The sequence below is a fragment of the Micropterus salmoides genome, unplaced genomic scaffold (assembly GCF_014851395.1).
Source record: "Micropterus salmoides isolate LMB-PRFRI ecotype aquatic unplaced genomic scaffold, ASM1485139v1 Ms_hic_scaffold_17, whole genome shotgun sequence".
NCBI lineage: Eukaryota > Metazoa > Chordata > Actinopteri > Centrarchiformes > Centrarchidae > Micropterus > Micropterus salmoides.
Window position 1 is genome coordinate 28,817,482 of NW_024040817.1, and position 6,000 is coordinate 28,823,481.

The 6,000-nt window shown below is 39.3% G+C and overlaps 1 protein-coding gene across 2 annotated transcripts in view; it reads right to left on the reverse strand.

Moving 5' to 3' along the window:
* phactr4a (phosphatase and actin regulator 4a) overlaps window positions 1-5,316 on the reverse strand; it is a 29,710-nt gene extending 24,394 nt beyond the window's left edge. The window contains exons 1-2 of one of the 2 annotated variants that reach the window (XM_038724019.1): window positions 4,983-5,316; window positions 854-943 (exon numbers count right to left, since the gene is read on the reverse strand). The gene's annotated coding sequence lies outside the window, so the exon portion shown is untranslated. Of the gene's footprint in view, window positions 1-853; window positions 944-4,038; window positions 4,210-4,982 lie in introns of those variants that run through there. The other variant, XM_038724020.1, reaches the window with a different exon arrangement.
* Window positions 5,317-6,000: the final 684 nt, after the last annotated feature.

Sequence of the window (6,000 nt, forward strand, 5' to 3'; positions counted from 1 at the left end):
CAGGATGAAGGTACAGAGGAATCCATTTAACAACTTCGACTGCCACAGCTCAGTACAGCTCTGAACAGCTCAGTATTTCACAGTGAGCGTGTGTGTGCAAAAAGAGGTAGAGAGACCTGCAAATCTAACTGTTTAACAATGCATCTGCCAATTAAAGTTAAATATGTGTAGTTATCAATTATCAATGATAATTTATAGTTCATTTGGAAAGTTAAAAAGTCCTGTAGCTCTAACACAGAGCAAACAGGCAGTGTCAATTTGTGTTGTCTGTGAGATTCACAGTGACTATTCAAATGATGGCCCTGCCTGTCATTGGTCAAAATCAGTAGGCGCGGCTACATCATGACGCTAAAAAGGGGAGGGTCCTAACAGCAGTATCAGGCGGACCTTTGGAATGTCAAAAGTCCCTTGACAACAAACTGGTGAAACCCAGCCTGTGTGACTGAATCAGGCTGCATAATGTGTACACTGCAGTATAAAAGGGAGAGTGTAGCCTGGCAGGCAGGTATTTGACCTTCTTATCAGGTGGACTAAGCCAAGTTCTTCTGATAAAGCACAGGTTCTCTTTCAAATGGGAAACCAGCAGAATGCCCGCACTCACAGGTGAATAGTTTTCTTGTTTACTGTAGCAGAAACAATAAAACACAAAGACTATTTAACTGCGAGTGCTGGCATTCTGTTTGTTGTGATATTTGTTACGTCCGGGGAACCTGATACAGTGTTTGGGAGCAGCAATTTTCCTCCCTTTATTTCTTTCAAATGTAGTCGTGATGAAAGTACAGTACTAACTATCATTAGCCAATATTACTACCTTTATTCAGCTACAAAATGTTGTCTTGTTAAGCCAACTTACTTCTTCTGAAGATCATTGATTGTCGACAAAAATCTTCCACAGAAACAGTGTCAGTGACTTCTTGTTAGCAGCACAGTGATTACAGCACTCCTGTAAAACATACAAACAGACAAGTTCATAAAACAGGACACAAAGTCATCTTCCTTTTAAGCTCAGTTAATTAGGTAAGGTTTTAGTGGGTGCCATTTTCTTGGATTGTAGTACAGATCCTTTTGACAAGAGACAAGTCATCGCCATTGACAAAAATAGGCTACCACTAAGCTGTTACTTTTTAAACAGCTAACAACCCTCTGCCAGATCAGCTTTGGTTCAGTCCTACTGGTTTGACAAGTCTTAGGCTATAATGTACACACAGCACATGCTCAACAGCTGCAATGAGGACTACATGTCTGTACTGTACACCACTTCAAATCATCCATTTTAAAAGGCTACTGTGCACTATATATATGCTACTACTACATATCACCATCAGGTTGACCACAAAATGTCTACAGGAACAATCATCTACAGTGCAGATGATTCTGAGCTGTTCCTGTAACCAAAAATAATGAATGTAGCTGTTAAATAATGTAATATCTCGCTGCAATTAAACAGAGGTACAGAACTGACAAAATAGCAGAGCAATCTAACCTAGGGAAAAAAAAAAACACATGGATACTCTCATCAGCCAAAAAAAATCAATATTTTACCTGTAAATTAGAAACTTGCAATAAATTGACTGATCCTGTAAATTACTTATTCTGTATTATTACTGTATTTATTTCCAATAAAAACACACATAGTTAACAACAGGGCACGTGTAAAAGAAAACTGATGGAAGTACAGCTACTGCATGCTGAACACGATTACTGCTACTTACGCTAATACACAAATACCTACTTACTTACCATTTAAATAAAGCCATGAAGCATTTATTATTCATACTTTCCAGCCTCCCCACTAAGACAGAGAAGTTGATACGCACTTGAACTCACAAATAATTCACTAGACAAAGTTCAGCACCACTGCAACCCAATTCTGTTCTCAAGTATCCTCCCGGTGAACTTGGCCCAGGCAAGTTCCCGCTCAGAAATGCAACAACAATGAGCTGGTGCATACTGACAACAAACACTTTATGTGCACCACTTTGTGAGCATATAGACTGCTAAACTAGAGCATGTACTAACACACAAACGGTTCACACCCAGTCCTGTCATGATTCTACAGAGTATTCGAGGACTGAGGAGAAGATAGCCTGGCTTATGAGTTACCTTATGTCGGGTTTTCAAGTCATTGCTTCCATGTTGTCTTTGTGAGTCAAGCACACACTTGAAAGTATACAGAGAACAGAGTACAGTTCCAAGAACAGCATGTAAAATGACAGCCAGATATTCAGGTTTGGTAACAGGATCTAACCATGCTATTTCAGTACTTTCACATGAGTGTACGCCTTTTTGCATTTTGTATGGAAGTGAGCAAGCACTGAGTAGTGTATCTATGAACTAAGGACAGTTTTGACTGACTTTTAGGTATAAATGTCAATACAATATGTCAAAAATAAATGTGAGACACATCGGCAAACAGAGACTACTATTTATATTGAACAACAGGCTGACAATTGTGTTTTGCATGTTTGCCTCACAATGCTAACTGTCAGAATCAGAGCAGATGGTGTTATCTGCATTTATGCCTCAGATTTCCTCTTCAAATAAATTCTGTAGTTACCATTACCATGTGGTACTAACCACACCTGAATACATAATTCAATTAATTCATCTTAACCACTTCTTCTTACTTTCCACAATAATGATTTATCTTGCATTCACCAATAATCTGACACGTGTGAGAAAAAAGTGATTGTTGCTAATATTTTTTGTCTTGTTTCTTCTGAGCCTCTGGCAACCAGGGTGTAATAAATGCTTATAAATCAAAGCACACTCTGGAAAGCCACAGAATGGTATGGTAACCATCAAGGTCAACAGGTATCAGCATGCTAATTGGATAAGCTAACTGCCAGGGTTGCTGCTTGTCATCAAAATTAAAAACAAATACACCTCGTCTAAGACAGCAACAGCTCAGCACAGCCTCTACAGCCACAGTGTTTATTTACATGAATATAAAACCAAGTCCAAGACACTTTCCTTAGTAATAATATTAGCATCACAAACCGTGAACACTTGGTTAATGTAGATTTTACTTAGTTCTAATGGAAAAAAATGCTGTTTTATGATAACAGATTACTGCCTTTGCAAAGCAACAATAACTCCTGAGATTGCTGAATGATGATACACTTTAAGAAATGTCAGAGGTATTTCATACTCTAGCCGACATGCTAAAAAGATATGATTCCTTTGAAATGTCAGTAATTAAAATCATCTGTGCTCCTTTTGCACTGCACTGGTAGTTCATCAGTTTTTACATGCGAGATCCCAATTAGATCATTAAGAACTTCCAGTTCACGGGATGACACGGGACGGGACAGATCTGTCGAGCTGAGGTGAGTACAATCAGCACTTTGGGTCAAGCTCATTCTGCAGACTTGGCAATCACTAAATGTAGAACCAAGCTGGAGTCTGTTTGGGAGCGAGCTGCAAAGATCTCAGTGAGCCACTGTCAACAGCAAGCTGATAATGGCACACACAGCTGATTATGTAAGTCCAACACAGACCCACAATATTAAAATCTTCATGTGAACACATCCGTTTTCTAATTATTAGTACCGACCAAGGCTGCACAAAGCTGTTTGTTGTAGCTTAAACAGAAAAAGATTTTACACACTGTTAAAAGTGTATGTAGCTTCAGAGCATATGTTTTTTGATGTGCAGTAGTACATGAGAAGAAAAAGCACAAATTATGGAAGATTCCCATCCTACAAGCTCATTCCTGGATATACACCAAAAACGTGTTCCTTGACAAAAGGCCTGCTTCCACAAAATTTTAAAATGTTAACAAGTTTTTGAGACATACACCTTACTATCAGGCAAATTGGACTGAACACATTACCTCTTTGGCCGAGGTAAAAATTACCTCCAGACAAAAGTTCTCTGTATCTGCCAAAGGTGTTATTGCGAACAAGACCAAAGTTAAAAGCCACTCTAGGCATGCACTTTCCACCATTCAAATCTTCTGAAAAAAATCAATGCCAATACTCTGCAACATGTCCCATCGCCATGAATCTCTCAGCCTCATTCCAAAATGCTACCCACCTTTATGAACATAGGTTGAGATGAATTCACCAACACTTCTTCTGCTCAACAAGCAAGGTGCAATCCCTTTTAGATCCATACAAAGCACAATAACATGACTGTCCTAATTACAAAGCAGCCGATCTAGAACAAATACAATAAGCTGAAGCTGCTTTTGGCTTCCCTCCTTTACAGACTCTGTTGCCCTGTAGGGCGTATGACGGCTTTCAGCCAGGACTAACAGAACTGGGTGCTTGTTGGAACAAGTAGACGGTCCTGTGAATGGAATGCAGTGGAATCCTTCACAGAGGCAAGTTGTTTCCCAGGGACGCCAAATAGTTTACACCATCTCTCCAGTCATTATCATGTAATGCTACAGATGTCAGACGAAGGCCCGACAGCTCAGTGACGTCTCTATTGCAAATGTACTAAATTAAAACAATACAAAAACATTTTGTTTTTTAAATCTAGGTTTTAACACTCACGCAGTGGTAATGTGTCCTGAATAAAAACAGAAAGCCAACTAAAGGCAAAAATAAGTCGTTAGTAAGGTAAGTTACATTCAGACTTTCAGCCCCCCCCCCCCCCCCCCGAAACTAATGTTAACGTTACATGTGACGTTTCACTAGCAAGTTAACATCAGACAGGTATTAGCAGATAGGCTAATTGGGGGAAAGTAAACGTTAACTTATAGTAACACAGGCTGAATTTTAGTCTCGCTGTGCATTTCTTCTTTATAATTTGACCAAGCAAACGTATGTGTGTGAGCTAAAGATAGAAAGGCATTACAAAGAGGGCTGGCATAGTGCTAATCCTTGGCTGCTGCTAGCTAACGTAAATAAGTTGAAGCCAGCAACAGGTGGCTAACGATGCTGCATTAGCTTTGTTAGCTCACATAAACTAGTTCACACCAGTCGTTCTGGCTTAAAATTACCTACGTATTATGGTGCACAGAGGGTACTCACGTTTTCAAGTAACCAGTAAACTTGTGTGCAAATGTATCCAAAAGGCAGTAGACCTGTTTTCACTGTGTTTCGTTGACCTCTAAGTACTTTTGACACTTGTCGCTGTAGTCCATCACAGGGAGAATCCAAGGCGGAACTAGCTTCACTAACTGCCTTCTTTAGTCCCAAATAAAGTCACAAAAGGGACATTCTGAAGCGGCAGACAAAAATATAGCAGGCAAGTATCGCCTGAATTGGACAGGAAATGCCAAGAGAAGCCGCTAAATGTTGTATTTTAAACTTCTTTGTTAACACTTTGCTGTCAAAAGGTGTTGTACGTCAACTCTGTAGGAGGATTAAATACTGTCGCGCATGCGTACTTCTCAGCAGGGTGGCAGCTCCCCCACCTGGGGAAAAAAACCTCAGACAAACCGCAGGAACCGCGTGACCACCTGAGCTCAGTGAAGACCGCAGTGACTGACATTTCTTGCTTAAAGTTTGTGGCCACGGGGGGCAGATCATGCTTGGTTATGATGTGGTTAAGGTTTGTCAATAACAACACTTTAGTCAGAGGTAAGGAAGGACTGTCATTATCCTTATACGGTCAGGCAGTTGCTTACAGTTTGTCTGCTCTTACCTGAAACGCTAAATTGTATCTTTATGATCTATACATATATATAATACAATATATACACATATTATTCAATCGAATAAAGAAAAACAAATATTTTTTTTTCTAATTCTTATTTTTCACACAGCCTTAATGAGCATGCCTCACTGCATTTCACTAATGCTTGTGACAAATCAAACTCTTGAAACTTTGCGCACACAAAAAAACATAGGAAAATACAAAAGAGGTCTTGAATACAGGTTTTAAACATATATTTAGTTTCCTTCTAAATTTAACTTGCCAGTTATCCCAGGGTGTAATACAATTTCTGAACTGAAAAGGTCCAATTTAATTGCATTTGATCATAGCAAATCCTCAGGGGATGTTGACATTATTAGGTGAAAATTACATATGCATTAGATATGTAAC